Source organism: Lissotriton helveticus, chromosome 8, assembly GCF_964261635.1.
Source record: "Lissotriton helveticus chromosome 8, aLisHel1.1, whole genome shotgun sequence".
Lineage (NCBI taxonomy): Eukaryota > Metazoa > Chordata > Amphibia > Caudata > Salamandridae > Lissotriton > Lissotriton helveticus.
The window spans coordinates 1552061330-1552082647 of record NC_136069.1 but is presented as its reverse complement, the minus strand read 5'-3'; the positions used below and the strand labels follow the sequence as shown (position 1 = coordinate 1552082647).

Genomic DNA, 21318 nt, shown 5'->3' with positions numbered 1-21318 from the left:
CCGAACAGCTTTGTTCCTATCTGCTGTCAAGAAGATGCTTTATGTCTAAATCTGGTTCATTTGACCACACCGGGATTACCATTTTCTTCCATAAAAATCCACCTGGAAGCCATATTGCCTACAGAAAATGTCTTGCACAAACTTCTTTTTACAAGATCCCAATGATTAGGGACTATCTGGAGGGCATTAAAATGTTTCCCCCTAAATTAGGGGCCTTCTTCCCCATTGGAGTTAAATATTGTCCTTTCAGGACTCATGAGCTCTCCATTCAAACCATCCCTTAAGGCCTCCATGCAACTTCTGTCCTGCAAGGCCACTTTCCCGGTGGTTATCACATTTGCATACAGGGCTAATGAAATAAAGTCTCGGTGATCCCATGAGCCATATACAATTTTCCAAAGTAATAGGGTGGTGCTAAGGACTCCTCCTGAATTCCTTCCTAAAGTAGTTTCGGTTTTTGATGTAAACCAAATGATTACTTTTTCCGTGTTCTCTCAGAACCCCTCTGCTCTGGCAGAAATATCCCTCTCTATTCTTGATGTGAGAAGAGTCCTGACACTTTTTTCTAGAAAAAAGTAAGGGTATCAGAAAATCTAAACAGTTGTTTGTCAGTTATGGGGCATTACATGCACGTCAGGCCACATCAGAACAATATCTGTGTAGAAGGATAGTTTCTTGCATTCACCTTTGCTACCGGAAAGCAAATAAAACTTGGATTGGTAAACCAAAAGCCCATCAACCAGGGTAATGCAGCTACTGCTGCATTTTTAGGTCTCGCCTCTCAATGCGCATGCGCATTGAGCAGAGCGAGATTATAGGGGCTTAAATAAGCTTTACCTAGTCTGGCGATTTGATGCTGTGCCCGCGCGCTTTTAGGTCAATGCGCAAGCGCATTGACATAAAATGCGCGTGCACATCATCAAATCGCCATCTGTTCCCCAGCAGCACTCCTCCCACACCTTTGAAGTGAAGCTTAGCTTCACTTCGCCCTCATCGCCGCTCTACCCGCTCCGCCCCCTCCCCTGCCCGCCGTGTCGCATTTCTCCTCCCCCTCCCCTTCTCTGCCTTTCCTCCGTCTTGTTTTCCTAGCACCCTCCCACCCCCCACCCCCACCCCCCTGTCCCCTACCAGCCTCCACTGAATGTTCCGATTTTTTCTGTGAAAGTAACTGAGCTCGTGAGAAGTTACGCTTTTCTCCTTCCAGTCCTAATGTGCATTGAGTGCGGCTCCGGCAGCTTCCAGTTCTGCAGCACTTCGTCTATTGCTTTTGGAAAGCTGCATTTCTGTAATTTTGGCTCTCCCCGCTCCGCCCCCTCCCCTGCCCGCCGTGTCGCTTTTCTCCTCCCCCCTCCCCTTCTCTTCCTTCCCTCCGTCTTGTTTTCCTAGCAACCTCCCAACCCCCACCCCCCTGTCCCCTACCAGACTCCACTGAATGCTCCGATTTTTTTATACCAGTCTCAGTTTTCATAACATACGTGGTGGCGGGGAAGAGGGAATGGCAAGCTGGCTTATATTTTTACATATTCTAAAATTTCCAAGTAACGGAAAATGTGTAGTATTGAAGCCCAACTTCACTCAGTTTTGCTCCTTTTTTGTATGTAAACAACTGAGAATTAAGCACAGATGTTGTGATTTTTTTTTTTTAAATATATGTACGCATCGAGTCCTAAATACATTTTACACACCGAGCACGTGTCCTTTCACTACTGTTTCCCCCTTTAGCGTGCTTCTGATTTCAAGAGGCAGTTTTCATTCTAGCAGTTGCATCATGTCATGTGATGCTGTGTGCAACGTAAAGCACCTAAAAATAAGACGAGGTCGAAGGTAGCTCTCTGAAAGGGACGGGTGAGTTTTGCTTGGTCATTTTCGTTAACCAATCAGCCTTTTAACATCAAATGGCCAGGGCGTTTTTCTTCATTTCCTGCTATTGTCTGGATTGTTTCTAGGTTTCAGTAACTGTACTTGTGAAAGGTACAGGTAGTATTTTTTTCTTACTAAAGTTTTGGAAAATACATAAATGAGGCAAAAAGCTAGCACTTATGAGTTATACGTAAGAGCATTTTCTTGGCTAGTAAACAAGCCTAACACTATGGCTCGAGCGAAATAAGTGCAGACTGGCCAAATGTGTGGCAAGGTCTCGAGTGACATTTCTGATTTTATGTTGAATTATAGTTTTGAGAACGGCCATGATGTTAATGGTAAAATTAACCAGGGCACGTGTAGCCAGCCTGCTCTTATGAAGAGTGCTGTCACATTGATAACCTCGGCAGATTGCTGGTAAGTTACATTTGTCCGAAGCCAGCCATAGTATGGTGTGTGCTTCCCCCAGGTACTATGTACAAGGCCTTTCGGTGGGATTGACACCGTAATGTGAAGACATGTTTCTGTAATAAGCCTGTCGATCATCTGCGTCAGTTGTTGATGGCAACTTCTGCTGTGCTTAACTAAATCATGTGGTTTGTATATCAGCCTTAATTAGCTTCATGTGAAATGGCTAGAATGAAACTGGAGTTCTTTTACTTCTGCTTGTCACACCACTTAATGTAGTAGTACTCTGTGCTGCAGGTAAATCGCGGATGTGGCATAACGACCAGAGCTGCCATCTAAGTCACGTAAATACAAAACATGTTGCATTACAAATGCTATAGGTGTCACATTCGCGAAAGTTATAACTATTGGCATTGTAAATGACAAAGCTATCAATTTAGCTATTTTAAAAACCAACACATAAATAAAATATTTTTCATTTACAAGACCAATAGCTACAACTTTTCTAATGCGAGACCTATTGCATTTCCAATGCTTGTTAAGAAATATCCCTATTTCTGAGATCCACATAGCAGCCATTTGGAGTTCTATTCACACCAATATGCAAAACTATTTTCTTCTCTGAGATTCTAGAACCGATGCAGAAGTAGGGGAAGTCCCACGTGGGAAAATTATAGCCAAATAGCTACCCTTATCACTAACCCAATTATATAAACTATTACCGTACTCTCTCTATTCCTAGTTCAAGAGTTTTGCTGTATTGTTTCCCAAAGGCTAAATCTGTACCTAACCTTATCTATAAACTTAACCCTCATGCAATTTTTTCTTTGTGCATTTTAAGTGTGCTTTCCCGGTGTGAGGCCTCAAACAGATGTTGATCCTAAAAGTACGTGAGCAGGTAGCTGGTGGAGGAAAGTCAGAAAAACCCTACGGCTACATTTATAACCTCAAACAGTGGGAGGGCACTGTTGTGAGTGATTTACTCTTTAACCCTCCTCAGGCAGTTTGTCTTCTCTTGGGACTGGGTGCCTTCATCTTATCCGTTTTTAACTTATCGGTGTCATTACTGAGACGGACCAGCCACATGCAAGTCAGTCTTGGTCCTGTGCCAAAAGAAGCCAGGAGCCCAATACAGCTGTGGCATTCTTTCGTAAGCTGAGGGATTTATGTAATCCACCACCAGCCTAACCCTTGAGTGTGGCACTAGTCTCACTACCACCTTCTGTATCCACCTGAGCTTAGTTTTGGTGTCTGGCGAGAGACGCTTGTTCATGGATGACGTAAGGCATTGACATTAATGTTAGCAGGGTGTTGAGTTCAAGATTCTTCCTCAACCCATTTATGTGCAAAGCGGCCTCACTGCCGTATGAGTTGTGATGAAGTAGAAAGAGAAGCGTGAGGGCAAATGGTGGAACCAGTCCTACATTCACAAGAAATTGACCGGACTACAGATGAGAAGATGAAAGGCCTTTTTTGCTTTTTAAAAGACCTTCAAACCCACCTCCAGGGTGAGCCTTACTGACAGCTAGCGGGAACTGTGTTGCAACATTTGCCTACAAAAATAGGTTGAAGCTAAAACTTTGCATATCGAATCACTGGACCCTCAATGGACATCAACGTTGATTATTTCAATCCTGGAACATATTGCAGATGGTACCTGTGACATACTGTCAACTGCAACAGGTTGAACATCTGATCATTTGCGGGAAAAGATATATGAGCTGTCCCAAAAATAGCACTCTATACCTATATTTATTAAATATTAGAATGTAAAATGGTGCAGCCTATGAGTGGTTTAACAATTCTTTACTAAGCATTTTACACTATACCTACAGTGCAGAAGTTTTAGGTCCGAATCACACCGCAGATTCAACAAGGAAACCAATTCTTTATGAATCCGCACATATTCAATTCGTAATCACAAGCAAATAAAAGCGCAATTATGAAACTAGTGGGAGGAGGTCTAATACACACCACCAGTTTGGACAAGAATAGAACAGTAATGAGCGCAGAGTAGGTGGAGGGGTGGTGAATAGGAAGGGTAGGGATGAGGGGATGGTGATGTAGCTAGCAACATCAAGCAGCCCAATAAGAGGTGGTAATGGGGACGTTGAGAAGGAGCATCCATCCTGTAATCAATATAATGCAAATGTAATACAGAAACTTTTGTACATTTACTACACTTTATCCCTCTAGAAGTAAGAACCATCATGATGGGCCGAATCAGACAGTTTAGATTAGGATCAGAGAACATGCATCTGGTTGCCGTCCAGTACCTGTAGTTAGTCAATATGGGGCCGATACCTGCTAATGATAGTCGCATAGGGGTCCAGTACCAATCTAGCACGATGAGTCAATAACAAATCGGACCTATTCTTTTCTTCACACTGTTTCAAACGTAGGTGTTGCCATGACAGCAGACGTCATCCTACAGTCATATTTGTGAATGGTTCGGAGATCAGGCCTTGTACATTCCAGAAATAGTGCCTCTGCAGTAATCCCATCTGTTTATTAATGATAGACTCAGCGAACTTATACCTTTTGATTGAGAATCATGAATCATAAAGTATCAAAGGGGCCATACAATGTAGAGGGGAAAAAAAGTTCTCTTTACTCAGTTCTGAATCACCAACAATAGACATTCGAGAGTTGCTTGGTTTGATGACATCTGCTGTGGTTTTGAGATAATTTGGAAATCAATCACCAGATGACGACATTATTACAATAGGTTCCCATTCTACCTAATAAATGCCCCCCCCCCCCCCATCATGATGCTGGCATTTTTCACCACTGTGTACTCCTCTTCCTCTTTTTTTCTTTTAATCATCTTTTTACTGATTTAGACATTTCCAATGGAAACAAAGCAGCACAACATATCAAGGCCACATCATGCGGACAAACACAGTATAAAGGCATTCATATCCCACCATCTGAAAAAAAGTTGTATTACAGTTACGGCACATTAAAGATTTCTATGGCTCTTTTGCTTAGGCACACGCTGGCACCGGAGCACCACACCACGTTCCTTAAGTGGACTTCATGACTTGGTAAAAAAAGAAATGCCGCCGCCTGGCATACTAAAAGCTTTCTCCTTACCTTGTGATTCACGATGACTTTTTTTGTACTCCCTGTATGTGTTTCACTGTGCATTGCCAATGCTATGCGAAATCCTATTTGTGCTATCTTTTTAAGCCTGCCAATGTGCTGTAACACTGCTAAAGTTTCAATAAACAGATTCTGAGTAAAAAAAAAAAAAGAGATGGCTATGGGACAGATCCTGAGATCCACGTGCCCCAGATCTTTTGATGCTTGTTTGCATATCCTCTCCATTTGTTATTTCCTATTTGGCTGTGCAGCTGAAGTCCATGACCAGACAGATAGTAAAAGGGGTTCGGCAGAACTCCAGCCTCTAGCAGTGTCCCTTTTGGCAACAAGATAGCGGATGCCAGTGAGTAATCACAAGTGTCTGGTGGGGGTCTAACTTTCCATGATCCCTAGGAGTGCCACTTTGAGGTCCAGTGCTATGGGGGTTTGTATGAGGCGTGCATTAGTGGTGTGTATGGAGTTCCGTTAGGCGGCTATGACAGTACAGCCCCAGGTAATGTGGAAGAAGAACCCATCTGTGTCTCTGCATCGCAAACACTTTGCTCAAGCCGATCTTCCCATCCTCCACAGTTGATCTGTTCTATAGGACATGTGATGAAACTAGTTAAATTGTGTAAGCCGGAGGTTGGAGGGGATGGATAATATTCTCGGGCTGTCGTAGCTTCGCTCTGGTCATCGTCATCCGGTCACCTATGTCATTGGCCCAGTTCATATGCAGCTGTTGGAGAGGGTCAGGGGCATAAAGCAGGACACAACGTTAAAGACAGGAGATACCCTTTGGCCCCAGTGGGCCCATTGTGAGCCTGATTTCCAAGGGGTTATAGTTGGGGACATCACTCAGAGACTTCAGTTGGCTCCAGGGTATGATGTACCTGCAAGTACTTTGACCTGTGAAGCCCGTATTTTGCCTTGAGGTGGTCAACGGACACAATGTAATCAACCTCCAACAGGTCTCCTTGTGTTGAGATCCCACCCATGGAAGGCTTCCTATTGGGACATCTGCCTGAACCATGTACCTTCCCACAGAGTGGTCTGAGCAGTTGGCCTCCCCCACCATTTAATATGGAACAAGGCCTCACTCCAAGACCGTAGCTGGATCTTGTAGGTCTACGGGTGGGAGGCCGAAAGGCGGTTGCCATGGAGTAGATCGTGCATACCCTAGTGCTCCAGTAGAGATTTCTCTAGTTGCCAAGCAACTCTTGGCGCTTTCCAAAAAGCCAGTCCCCTACCAGGACCATCTGTGCTGTCCAATAGTACAGCTGGATATCCGGCACACCAAGGCTGTGCCCTCCCATACTGGTGCTATACATTTAGTGTATGAGACTCTTGGGGCCTTACCCACCCAAAAGAACCTTGTGGATAAAGACTGAAGTTCTGAGAAGAGAAGGGAGGAAGGATGTATGGGTGGTTTTGTAACACATAGAGAAATTGGGTGAGAAACAGCATCTTGTAGAAAGCCACATGGCCAAAGAGGGGTCCAGGAGTCTAGGTCAGTCCTCACACGCTGCATAATGGGGGTTATGTTGCACTCCCCCGCTGTATGTGGATTGCGAGAAATGGAGATGCACAAATATTGAAATAGCTCCTGTGTGACCTGTAATCGATCGTCTGACATAAACGACCATAGTGCCCCTCTCAGGTGTTTATAGCATGATTTCTCCCAGTTGACCTGTAGCCCAGATTAGTCTGCCTATATCTCAAGCATATTCTTCAGGCAGGACAAGGTTGTCTGGGGGGATTGCAAGTATTAGTGGGTCTAAAGCGAAAATCACTATTCTATCTTTGTGGTCTGCATCTCATCAGAAGCCCTGTGATTGGCCTTCCATTCTGACCCACTTTGCCATTAGTTCCATTACTAGTGCAAAGAGGAGGGTTTAGAGCAGGCAACCCTGGCACGTCTTCTGCTGAATGGGGAAAAAGGAGGAAAGTCTCCGGTTAACACGTACCCTAGCACACGGGGAGTCATATAGGGCCTTGACTAGGGTTAAGAGTTTGGGCCCATGGTTCATTTGATGTAGTATTTGGAAGAGAAAAAGCCAATGGACAATGTTTAACACCTTTTCATGATCTACTAGGAGCAGAACCGTCAACTGGTGTAGGCGATGAAGTTCGGCAGGTCCGGCCTGAAGTCTGCATGTACAGTGGCGTGTGCCCCTGCTGGGAATAAAACAATTTGGATCCTCATTCTCTAGGGAATTTAAGCGCTGCAAGTCTTGTGGCCATGATCTTTGCAAGGAGTTTGGATTCCACATTTAGAAGTGCAATGGGCCTATACGAGGAGCAGAGGTCAAAGGGCTTACCCGACTTGAGCATAGTAGTAATTGTGCCAATCCTAAGATCTGGTGGCATGGAACTGTGATGGGCCACCTTTACAAATAGATGTAGCACATATTGTGCGAGGAGGAAAGAGAACCATTTATATAATTCCACAGGGAATCCGATCTGTCGTGGGGTTTTGCACCACTGGATGCAGCAATAGCCACTTGGATTACCTCTAAAGTTAGAGGACCATCAAGATGTGTGCACCCCTGAAGGTGGGCGAATGAGTAGGTTATCTGCTATCATTTCACAGACTTCTGGCACAGGGGGAGACCTGCGGCCGTAAAGGGAGCAGTACTAAACCGTGACGGTCTCCCCAATCTCACCTGCTGCTTCAGTCAATCCTCCTTTGGGGATTTGTGTCACATCTTCTCTTGCTTCTGGGATAGCCAATAGATTTGTTTCCTTCCTTGTCACATTGCTCGTATCAGCTGTATTGGGTAAGAGAGCCAACGAGAGCCAACGATGCTGAACATATCTAGGAATTTGCACCTCAGCATCTCCTGGTGCTCCGCAAGGCAATATTTGTGTTCAGGGGGTGAGGACGTACCAGGACAGTGTTTGAGGTGAAGTATCTGGTTTTCAAGCAAAGTGATCTCCTTTTACTTCTCCTGCTCTCCACCATGTACCGCTGCAAGTGCTTTACAATGGACCACCATTTTGTAGGCTACCCATAGGGCCGCTAAGGATTCAGCTGAGCTTTGGTTTATTTTAAACGAGTTTTCTAGGGTTACACGGAGGAGATCGACCTAAGCATCTTCTCTGAGCCCCCAGGCATTGAGTCGCCAAACACCCCTGGTTCCCGGCAATTCCGTGTCCAACTGTACCTCCATCGACAAATGCTCAAAGGAGCCACAAAAGAGTATACAGGCACTCAAGACCATGAGCAGGGAATCTGCATGCATAAAGAAATAGTCAAGTTGGTGGTGACTTTTATGCGAGGCTGAGGAGTGGGTAAACAATGTCTTAAGGGGGCGCCATTTGCACCATACATCTTCCAGGTGAAGTGAAGCTGCCTGTGTGTTGAGACAGCGTACTGGCAGCGGAGGTAGTAGATGCATAAATGCAGTTGAAGTCTCACTGTAGAATCAATAGACTGGGTTGGGATTGCAGTAGGACAGCAGATAGCTCTTGTAAGGTGCTAGAGCATCGGGGGTACATATATGCTGCCTACATTCCACGGCCTCCCCTCTGTGACCCCTTTGAGAATCCTGTATTACCGTGTGAGTCCAGTTGTAATTTTGGAATGACTATTTGGCATATTGTGTGCAAAAGAATTGCTACTCCCCGAGCTCCTCTGGTGAAGCTGGTATGTAAGATGCTAGTATAGCCATATTGTATAAGGAGAGGGCATCCCATACCCGCACGTGTCTCTCTTGGTGGTGTAGGATGGCCTGTGCCAGCCGTGTAACATATCTGAGTACTGCTTCCCTCTTAATCTTATCTAGGAACCTGTTGACATTCAAGGTCAAGAACTTGAGCTCTAAGTGCACAGGAGAGGATGTGTAAATAGGGAGGGAAGTGGATGTCAAAGCTAGGACAGAAGTAATAGTGAGTGCCTTATGAGTAGATGAACCATTTAGAAGAGGAGCAACCCCCCTTCCCTACCCTTCCTACTGAGAAGCATCTGCTGACCCAACACTGTTAATTGCCCCGGAAACCAATACAAGAAACATGTGGAAAGCCCTTGTAGGGGGAGATTGGTGAGCTGGTTGACATCACAAGGTTTGTATTGGTTGACCTCACAAGGGATTGATTGAGTTTTCTGTGTGGCATTAGCCTTGGAGGGGGCGGGGGTGTCGCAGCCTTTGTCAGTGTCTAATGAGCTCTGGGTATGCTGGCCCCCCACTCCATCTGCGACTAGCCCTCCATCGTCTGGATCATCTGCATCCCTTAGATCTCTTGGAACTTCAATGTGGCCCCCATCAGCTCCTTCAGATAATCTGATCTTGGTCCGCGGGGTACACTCCTCGTCCCATTTCCATACTCTGTCAGAATTATCGAAGAACAAGGCTTTCCCTTGGAAGAAAACCTTGAGCATGGCTGGGAATAGGAGCATGTATTTGAGATTCAATGCTCGTAGCTTCTGCTTGACTTGGTCGAAAGACTTCCTTTGGTTCTGAACCAGCCTGGTGTAGTCCGGGAAGATGAGGATTTTGGAGGATTCACATAGGGTCTCGTCCAGCGCCCTCGCTGAGCATAGTATCAAGTCTCTGTATTTGAGGAAGCGGGCAATGATGATTCCCCCTGGAGCCCCAGGGGGTGGCCGCTGCACCAGTGCCCAATGATCTCACTAAATTAGGAAACAAATAGACCAATGGTCCTCTGGGAGGAAATCTTTAAGCCAGGACTCAAAACATTTCTACGGGTTAGGCCTCCCCATCCCCTCAGGGAATTTCACAAAGCAAAGGTTATTGTTTTGGGAACGACCCTCCACATTTTCTAGTCATGCTGACATTTTGCCTCCTGCACTTTGCAGTATCCTCACCGTGTGCTCCAATTTTGTCACTGTGCCTCCAGGAAGGAGATGTGCGCCTCTGCCTCCATCACTCAGCCCATTGTGATGCGCAGGTCTTTTCAAAGGAGTGCAACATCTATACCCACTTTGGTGATTTTGATCTCGAGGGTGAGTCTAGAGTCTCCTGTATAGCACATAGCAGAGCTTCATTACTGATGACGGGGCCAATCCCAGACAGTTAGACCCTCAAGATCGACGGATCGCCTGTGTGGAGTATGATTTTGTAGGATTTAAGGTGCTCCCTGAAGCGTAAGCAACATATGGAACAGTGTGGCTCAATGGTTAGACCGGCAGACCCTGATGCAGAGGTCTAGCCCGGGACCAGGGTTCAATTCCCGCCTCGGCGGGTCTTGGGCTCAATTTCCTCGGACCTGATAATTCTCACCTCGGTGCCTATTCTTATCATGGGTCCCACTCTGGGCAATAGCTTGCTTAATCTCCACAACGTCCCCAACTGCGCTGGGATGCCTGGCTTCACCTTGGGGGTGCCCAGGAGTGGGCATTTCACAGGGAAAAGCCAGGAAGGGTTCCACAGCGGTATGCATACAGCGCCAAGACACCTCAGGGTATAAGTGCGCTATACAAGTACGAATTCATTTCATTTCATTTCATTCATTTTATTTCATGAGACTCATCTCGCTCTGCCAGCCACACAAGCCACCCCCCATCTACCTCGGTTTTGATGCCCCAATGACACTCATTAAGAAAATAATTTGTCATTGTCGCCTGTATTTGCAGACCATAACAGCTAATAATTACCCTTCCCATACTTGTGGGACCAAGCTTTAGGCAACCGCAGATAGTGAGCTGTAACTCACTATGTAGTCTTGAAAAATTGATCTGCTGCCCCTCAGTGCTGTACTACCATTTTCTTCAAAGAGATTCTTTCCCCCTTCTCAGCCTACTTGTATCTTTTTACTGAAGCTCTTGTCCCAATGCCAGGTTCCTTCTCCCCTTGCCTCACTGAGGAAGAATGTGAGCTTGATCGCTTCTGACCAGTTCGAAAAAGGAAACCACCATCTCACCTTGTTTAGTCTAACTTTTATGTGGCTTTTTGGCTTTCTCCTCAGGCTTCATTTCAGGGTGTAGACTGAAGGTCTCTTGCGTACACTTTGGTAGCAAGACCATAGTTCCATCACTGGTTGAAGCAGCATTATTGGCTGGTAATCAAGTCTATGACTGCAGTGTAATCACCGAAGCACTTCTGTTAAAGGGCAAAAAGCAACTAGGTCAGAGATGGCCCTTTGGCTGGAGGTGCTCACGCCATCTGGAACAAGATTTCGAGCCGCTGCAGCTTGCTCTGTCCCCGGGAAGGTGACCAGTACCAGCAGAGTCCACTCTTCCACAGCTTGCTTAAAGGCCGGGTTTTCAAACCTTGCAGCACTATAATAACAAACAGATGGATGCTGGGCAATGCACTGGGCCAGGGTGAGAGGTTACCCAAAGCCTTCTTGTGTGGTTTCCAAACAATTAAATAATATATGTAATATATTCACACAAAGAATCATCAAATAGAGTGCACTAGAGGTACAGTGCACCAAAGAAAAAATACAGCAAATAAATGGAGTGTGGACTAGTAAGAGAACCCTATTTCATTTAATCAGAAGATTAATTTCTAATATGCTGTGTCCTGTGATGTTAATTAGCAGCTCACATTTACAGTTCTCATAAATCATAAGTTTAGTCTTGGCTGGCTCCTGTTTTCAGAATGTGAAGCGAGAGCTCATGCGCATGCGTGGACTGCAGGAGATGGTAGGCACTGACATTCCCTCCTGTAACCCCTTACTGTGCATTTGCTCTTCTGTCTAAAATTGATTTGGTCGTGGAAGGGTAGTTCTTCGATAATGCTACTTATCAGTGGCAAGTGCTTTTTGCTTTATTTGTAGATCTCATCTAGTCCTTTTTTGAAATTCTAGCCGCAAAACCTAAGCCTGCATCAAGTAGGGTGCGGGTGGTGATCTATACAGTGCATGCAAATGTTCAGGGTGCTGCTGCACGTGTCTAACACTAACTTTCCACTGTTTCATTTTACAGATCTACAGTCAAACATTGTATGCAACTACTCAAGTCTTACATTGGTGCTGGAGCAACTGTTATAATGGCACCGCATCCGCAAGAACAAAACAGAAAAGGAAACCAGACTAATGCAAGGGTCACTTTATGCATTCTTTGTCTTTTGTTAAAACCTTTTTTAAAGCTACATTTTTTTTATATTTTGCTCCTTTGACACCTGTACCATTCACTCTTTCCGCAGGCTACCATTTTGTGGTGATGCCAAATTCACTCTGAGAATAGTCTTGCATTCTCTTTGGTCATCCGCATGTCAGTGTTACTTGATGTTGGCTAGGTGTAGTGGTGCAGAGTTAGGGAGCGAGGCTCTCTTGTTTTTCAGTAGTAGCATTGTCAATTTTACTTTGAAAATAAGAAAGGCTATTGGCCACAGCAAGAAACAGAACATGAGCCTGTTTTATTTTCTTACAACCCTTTCAATTTCTTAAATAAATTCTAGCATTTAATTGATAATTAACATATAATGGTGTCTTCCAAGTGCCATTTTAGATAGCTTATCGTTCGCCTTTCTGCATAAAGTTGACCGATGGCCAACAACCGAAATACAGAGGCATTGTCATAACAGTTGCGTAACACCAGTCGTAGACAGTAGGAAAGTGATTATAGAGCAGGTCAGTGTTTTGCACGTTTTCTAGTCCTTTGTATTGTCAATGTCTGGGTGGGACAAGAGGTCAGGAACATCGGCACAATATAGTGGCATAAGAGTAGATAATTTGGCATGTTAGAAAGAGCATCACTCCTTATTGGTTAACCTGTTAGCCTTTTCACATTTGGTAAAAGTGTAACTCTCAGTTAGGTGAAGTGCCCAATATTTTAGGGAAAAAGGTGTGTTTCTCATAATGAAAAAAAGAAGGGGCAACAAAATGTTAATCAAGAACCTCTTGAACGAGATTTGTAGGGATTCTGTACAGATGATCGAGCTGAGGAAAATATACTATGGGCATAAAAGTTGTATAACAGTAAATCTATTTAACGTCATCAAAATAGCTCTGCAAATAATACATCCTAACCATGTATGTTTTTTAAACTGCAATAGCTTTTACTACCTCCATGGACAAGGAGTGTTCCATAGGATTTTCAGGTGCATAAAGGCCTCATTAGCATGGAGTTTCTTCAGGCAAAGGTGTTGATTGGGTTGAAAGGAGGGAGTGATGAGTGTTTGAAGTATTCAGATGGAATATAACATTTCCCCTTCCCTGTCTGTCTTCCGCCCTGTTGTACTTTGTCTTTCTTGAGGTGCTTAGCCTTTCCGGTTGGACAAGGTGGTGAAGTCTCTATGAAAACAATCTGCAAGGTAATGCTTCTGTGCGTACGGACATCCTTTGTAAGCACACACTGCTTTTTAAGAGAATCACAGGAGACCAAAGGGACCAGAGGACAAATACATAGCAATAACGTTGTATCCTTCTAGCCTGAAAATGCCTAGCTTAGGGCAGGTGAAGATGAGGGCAGTGGAATAACTGTTACCTAGATGAGAGCAGCAATAGGGATAGCAGAGTTAAGGGGTCAAAGGTGAGGGCTTTTGTCACAGGGGCACACGTGGATGAACTTTATTTAATTTAGCAATGGTATTTATATGGTTTTATCCTATTTCCATGGGTTTTGCATAAGAGGAAAGGGACTTTTTGACGTTCACTGTTCCTGTAGCCCTTTGCAGGCAAAGAAGTACTTTGACAGTGAGGACCAGTTTAAAGAATCTCCTTAAATGGTTGAAAGGATGGCCGGTCAAAAGCAAGAATTTGGGATGAGTGGAGCAGCTGCTAAAGTCTTTTGCATGATGTGCAGATCTACTGTGTTGTTATTGGGCCATCTAATGACTGTACTAAAGAGAATTTATTTTGTGATCCTTCAGCACCTGACCTTCTTTGGGCTGTTGTCTGCTCTTGAGTTGAACATCAGGTTGAGCAGTAGTAACCTTTGTAGCTGTAGCTGTCTGGTGGGCTTTGCAAGGCAGTGAGTAACTTAAAACTGTCTACTGGAGGCATCTACTGGAAGATACAAGAGCGTTCCCCTCCAGCCAACTCATTCCAAACCATCAAACGCAAACTTCACAATTACCAATGACTGGCTTCCCTGATGGAGCACAGGAAAGTCTGCGTATTTAGCCCGTCATGAGGGGTAACTCGCTGTCCTCACCCATCACACCATCCACCGCTAACCTTTTATGGGATGCTGGGCTCCAGTTTTATTTTGGCTGGCACGCACACTACAGATAAGGTGCTGTTATCGATATTGATGTCGATGAGACTGTCCACTTTTTTTAAAACTGTTTTAAAATAAATGTAACATATTGGGATTTCTAGTATTTTAATCTTTATAAAGATGCATGATCATATAGAGGGGAAGGTCTGAGGAGCAAATGGGGATGTTCCGTGAAGTATGAGGCATTCCACCTTGCATCGTGTGACCGTCCGCTTTGTACTTGAATGCTGACTAAGAATATATGTTTCCCAAGATACCAGTCATGCAGACAACTGCACTATGCATTTGCAGAATAATCTTACTTCGGCATTCCATGTTCTCTGCCAGGTAAAACCCAGGGCATTTTAACTCTTAAGTAGCCCGGTGAACCAGACATTTAGCGTGGTGCTTCATATAAGAAAAGGGTGTTGTGGGTGTCAGCCTGCATTATATAGACTTGCCAATCTCTGACCTCTGCGTTGTTTTTTGGGAAAAGAGTGATGATTTGGAATGCCTCCTTCGTTAGCTGTTCAACAGTGTGCACACCTCATTTATATGTCAGTGTATACTATAGAATTAATGTTTTAATGACTACATATCAGCCTTCCTAATGTAATCAGCGTTTTAATCATAATATATCTCTCACGGATTATTGATTGATGCTAGAAAGGTACTTTAATACATCAGAGGGCCGGCATGGGAGAGTGCACTTGCACTGGGCTCTATAGACACTATATATGTAAAGGAATCATATTTGGAACGTGTGATGATATGGTCTGAATCACTGGTTCTTTTAATACAGGAGAGAGAAATTATCATATCACAAACTAAAAGCTTTCAATTTGGTCCTTTTGGCTTTAGAAATGCTTCCTTCTTAATCAGCAGATTGTATTTACAATCTAGATATTGGAGGTGTTTCTCTAAACTTGTATTGACCATCAAGGGCCAAATTCTAAATCTGTCAAAGACCTTTTGCATTGCGATAGGTGCATAAAAAAACAAGTGCTGTAACCGTGCTGTGTTGTGTATTTAATGAGCACCAAGTCGCAATAAAAGACATATTACACAAAAGGCAACTCTTCTTTCAAGCCTCAAAAGATCCAGATTAGCTTGTACGGTGTGCTAATTTGTCGCCATAATCTTCCCTTTTACAGAGTACTGTATGAACCCATTGTTTTTTAAAATATTGCACTTGCGAGTCAATACTACAAGACGAAGATATAACGCTACATTACGGATATTTTCTTAACAGACCTCTTTGTGCTATATTTTGTCGGAGAATTAGGAGAGAATTGTCTGACGTCTTTGTCCTGTTAAGTAGTAGCTTGATGGAACCTCTACAAGAGGCGTATTGAGAATCTGGTAGTGCTATAGTGCCTAGACTCCTTTAAGCACTAGAAGTCACCATGCACATTGGCTTCCCATGTCATATCCATATTCTCTCGATGTAATCAGTACACTGACGTTTTCTCATATGTCACTCGCTCTTAGAATGGACCATTTTAATACTATTAGTTCTTGGTCCACGTTTCAGGTTTATCGTGACCATAACAAAGCCTTTCCACGGAGCATCTCAATCTCGGACGAACACTACATTATTATATGAAACCGAAGTTAAACCAAGGGTGACGCTGTATGAGCAACACGATTTCCTAGAATACTACTATAGGTGTTGCAAAAAACAAAGCTTTCATGCAATGGGTGGTCCATGGAGTTCTGCATTCATGAATGCAGATGACTTCAAAAGATCTGGCTGACCAAGGCATCATGCTTTTATAAGGTGAAATTAAAACAGATTCTATAACAATGCTCCATAAAACATCATGGAAAAGTGTGTTTGTGATTTTCTTTGTACACCACGAAAAAATGGTGAAGAATTTGGCTCAAGTTCCCGAAAGCAGGAATGTTTGGTCCTCTCACTATAGGTGAAATCTGCATTTTTATTTTGGGGGCTGCTGTATCTGAGGTGAAGTCACTCCCATCAGCTTGAAGAGAGACAGTATCGACTTTATAACCGCCCACTAACAGTGCAAGGCAGAGACATATTTAGTGGACTGTGGAATAAAGAAAAGTTCTGCTCCCAGAACCTTTAGCATTAGTTTGACCCACTCAGCTAACTACTTAAATAGTTAGTTTACGAAGATTAATAGGAATTTGTGTTCTTAATGTCCTTTGATCTGTCTAGTTTGTTCTCCGTAGATTTGCGAGTATAGGCAAAGCTGTAGTCGTAGTTTCTACAAGGTGTACAGGAAAGGCACACTTGTAGATCTGAATGCGTCCTCGATGCATAGAGTACTTTTTCAGCCCCTAAGTGCTTTGCAGTTGGATCTTGAACGAGGACTGAGCCCTAAACTGTTGTAAACCTTGTTTCCCGTATTATTTTATTGAGATGTGTTATTTGTTTTACAAAAGTACTTTACAACTGAAACGAAGTGCCCTAATATGTCATTGAATTTGAGAATGAGAACTTAATCAATATGAAGGGTAAAAGGAACTGTGGAGGAAGCATGCAGGAAATGTAAGCCTTGGACATAGCACCTCGATTTTTGATGATTTAATTTGGACACAAGAGGACAGAATGTTTTAGATAGAATTTTTGTTTTGATTTTATTTTTGTATGCCTTTATTTTGGTGAAAACCTTTTATTTTTTTATTTTTTGTTAATCCATTAATCTCAGACTAGTGCAGAAGGAATAGGATTTAGCCTCTTCTGTCTTTAGTACATGTGCAGTATATACAAGCAGGCAAAATGTCCTGCATACAAAAGCCTAAGTGTATATCACGTGAGACAATTCCATTGGTTTTGAGCTGCAATTATGTAACCGTTCATCCAATCCATATAAACCTTTGCTTTAGAATGTGCTGAAATGCAAGACTTGAAAAAAAATGCATATTAATAGTTGCGCTGGCCCAACTCAATGTCAGTGAAACTTGGAACACAGTCCAACTGTTGCTCCAAGTGATTGAACCGTGTGTACGAGTATTTGCTCCTGTATTTTATGAACAATAATAACCTAGTAAATCTTTTTTGCAGTTCTGGATATGTAATTTAAGCGCTTTTTACCATAAGTGTTATTTAAGTCTTTGTTTTACTGATTGATGTTTGTTACTCCTGGCTAGAGGAGCATTGTAGTCGAACTGAGACCAGGTGCTTCTTTGAGCAACAATGGCCGCTTCAGAACACAAGTCTGTGGGCTTTCTTCCTTCAGAGAAGGGGTGTGCAACATTTCCTCACTTGTGTTGAAGAGTGCAGGCGCTGGAGGCCCAGTGAGATGCAGTGTCCCTGCTCCCTGTACACAAAAGACTTTGGTGAGCTCAAACCCGCACTGCGTACTTCATGAGTAAAACTCACTGGGGCGGAATGAAGGATGTAATGCGGCAGGATTTTTCTGAGTAAGGAACACGCAACAATTCACCAACATATGGTGCTGATGCTTGACCACAGTGTCACTTTTGCAAAATACGTTTTGCACCGGTGTGGTTGAGTAATTGAGGGCACACTTGATCCATAACTCAGCATGTAGGGTGCCTGTGCCGCATCACAGGCTTTTTTGTGGGACTTTGGCCATGGTGTGGCCTTTCTCTGTGCCTATGTCGTCAGACTGATAATGCATCTTCTCACGTAACCGCTGCAATACCATAACAATGGTATTGTAGCAGAGGTGTGAGCCCTGAGGCAGCCATGTACTCAGAACCCACATAATTCACAATAAGATCATTGTAATGAAAAAAGGCTACTGCTGTCTTTCCCATTGTATAACAGGAGGCAGCAGGAAGCATGAGGTCACTCCTACAAATACTTGAACAGAGAGAAAGAGGTAGTTACCACAAGTTTGCACAACTGTCAAAATACTGGATGTGCCATCACAGTCTTCTATTGGGAAGCCTAGAGACCTCAGTGAAAGGCTGGCAAACTTAGATAACCCTATGTTTATGGGTAGAAGTACATTTTTCTGAGTCCTGAGGAGTAGACCACTGTTTAATAATTTTGACTGAATTGCGGAGATTATTCATATTACAGATGTAAAACAAGGTGCAATGGATGCTTCTAGCTTCCCACTGCTCTGCGGTACCTCTACAGTCACTTCTGCAGATTCCAGGCCCTTTCAGCCGGATGGCTGGTTGTTTCAAGAAAACAGTACTCTCCACAGATTAGAGCAAGGAAGACCTCAAAAGGGTGTTGTAATCTATTGGCCAAGCACTCCGGCTCTGTTGATCAAACCTCTTTGGATGGTGCATGCTGGCAGTAAACCTAGTCATGCCACCTTCCTTTTCTGGTGCACTGCCTTACTTGATTGCATGTTTTTGCATTCAGAACTGTTCAATGATTGTTTGCGCTATGATTTCCATCAAAAGAAATGTACCTGCAGGGTGAGCATATCATGCAGTCTTCTTTTGTAAACACACCAGTGGCCTGTATACAGGCAATTGCACAAAATTCAGAATGAAACTTAGAAATAACTACTTGAGATAATAGAATAGAACATGATGCTTTAATGAAGCCATTATTAACAAATGGCCTCTAACCTATAAGCAGTCTGTGCTTTATAACTTCATAACATAAATAAAAAGTAGACATTATTAAGCAATAATTCCTTGTTCAAGTATTGTCTATTCTATTGTCAGTATTCCATTCTGAGAGGTAGGCTTGGAACTTGTTGTGACTCCTTAGCACACAGTGTGGAAATGTTGCTCACTTACTTTCAGATATACATGTTTTCTATGTGTGTGTCTCTGGTGTGAGTGTATACGTATATATTCACACGAACAGAGAATGTCACTATTTTTTTCTTCATTCCTTTGTAGTATAATTTCCTTTCAAATTTAAGCATAACCTGGGTATCTGAATTTAAATTTTTTTATTAGGCCTTTGCAGAAAAAAAAAACTTCAATTCCAAATGTCTTCCAAGATAAAGTCTGAGGACTTCAATGTATTTTCGTAGGAACCCAGCCACGAGCTTGTTTTGTTTTTCCAGGAAGCCCCACGGTTTTTGCTTGTGACTGAAGCGCGCCACTGATCCCTTTATTTGGATTGGGTTTGGTTTTGAGGATCTGCTCGTGATTTCCCTGACAGTTTTAAGCCAAGAGTTTGTAACTGTATGATATTTACTGTAAGATGTAGACCATTGAACAACTATTAAAATATTTCCAAAAAAGTCTAATGGCTGCTTTGTGTTATTGTGAATGCTTTAGTTTTGTAGGAAATAACTGTATTTGTTAAACAGTACCTATACTTTTTGTATTGTATTGTATTGTATTGTATTTCAGATTTATAGAGCGCACTGTAACCCAATGGGCATCCTGGCGCTGCGGTACAGAAACTACACTTCCGGGCTCACTGGTCTCTACTCTAAGCCTGTACTCTAGGGAAAAGCCAGGTTTTAACTTTGCCCCTAAACTTCATCAGATCTTGCATCTGTCTCGGCTCAACTGGCAGACTATTCCAGAGGCTTGCTGCCGCGTAGCTAAAGGCTCTTCCGCCAGATTTAACTTTCTTGATCTTGGGTATATTCACCAGATTGGTCGAGGAAGACCGAAGGCTCCGTATGGGCTTATACCAGTTAAACGTGAACTGCAGCGATATAGGTCCCAGCCCGTGCAGTGCCTTAAAGACAATGCACAGCGACTTGAATTGAATCCTCTGGAGTATCAGAAGCCAATGCAGGTCCGACAGTGCTGGCACCGTCTGTACTCTCTGGAGACTGCCAATCAGGTACCTAGGTGTTTCCAGCAGTAGCGCGTTTCCATAGTCAAGTCAACTCAGAATAACGCTCCTTACTAGGTGTGCTTGCACCTGGTATAGTTTTTCAGTACCTAATAGTTGTAACATATGCCAGATATGTTAGTGACAAAGCGTGAACATGTTAGTTGCATTTTTGTACTGTGTATTTTTATTAATTGTGTTACTTTTACCTTTTCTAAAAGTGATTGTGAACAGTGCAGCTGGTTGGATCCCTGAAGTCTGTGGTACTTGCTAGGACACCCACATTCTGTTGGCAGACTGAAGTTTTATGGGTAACTATTGTGGTACATCAGACCGATTAGTGATTCTGCATTGTGCCAGGTTACACCGTGGTAGGCTTAATAAGGCTGAATGCAGATAATTTCATCCAGTCCTTGCGCCACAAAGAGCATCTACTTCCCTCAGTGCTTAATCTGTAACGCAATAGGTGCCGGAGTACAACGTTTTTTCTAATGAGCCCACTGCTGCTTTGCTGAATCCCTAGGCTGCCTAATTTTGATTCTAACCTGCGCTGTCAGGCCATTTTCCTTAAACTCCACTGCCCCAAACACATATGGCTTGAGATGTTCCACATCCTTGAAGAACATAATTAAAAATAAAGCTCACTTTCTCTATGGCCTTCTCGTATCTGCAGTAAACCATGCTAAAAAGTTGTTGCATGTAATAGAGAACAACCTTAAGGCTTTTTTTTTTCACACTCCTACCACAGCTTCTGGATTTGATCCCTTCTGAGAACTTAAAATAAATAAGAATTAAATTATTGCTTTGTCTATCTGCTTTCCTCCTTGCAAAGGGTGCTTTCCTTTCAATTTTTCACACTGACTTTATCACCTGGTTATACAATATTACATATATTCCCAACACCAACAATAATATGCCTCTAGTACCAAAAACCAAAACATTATGTATACTTTACCTGCCCATGTCAAGAGCTGGACTTCTGGGTGATGTTTGTAAAGTCTTCTTTGTATGGAGAAAAGGCTGTTTACTTTCAGAGGCAGAACTCGACACCTGATTGAACAGGAAGTCAAGAACTGCTCCAGAAAATAAAAGCAAGAAGGAGAAAAAACTGGATACCAGTAAGAACCTTACTGTTGACCAGGCCTAGCAACAG

The 21318-nt window shown here is 43.3% G+C and overlaps 1 protein-coding gene across 2 annotated transcripts in view; it reads left to right on the top strand.

Annotated features, from left to right (window-relative positions):
* Positions 1-19623, top strand: part of FAM168A (family with sequence similarity 168 member A) — a 457874-nt gene extending 438251 nt beyond the window's left edge. Inside the window, exon 9 of one of the 2 annotated variants that reach the window (XM_078658557.1) lies at positions 12245-19623. The gene's annotated coding sequence lies outside the window, so the exon portion shown is untranslated. The remainder of the gene's footprint in view (positions 1-12244) is intronic. The other variant, XM_078658556.1, reaches the window with a different exon arrangement.
* Positions 19624-21318: the final 1695 nt, after the last annotated feature.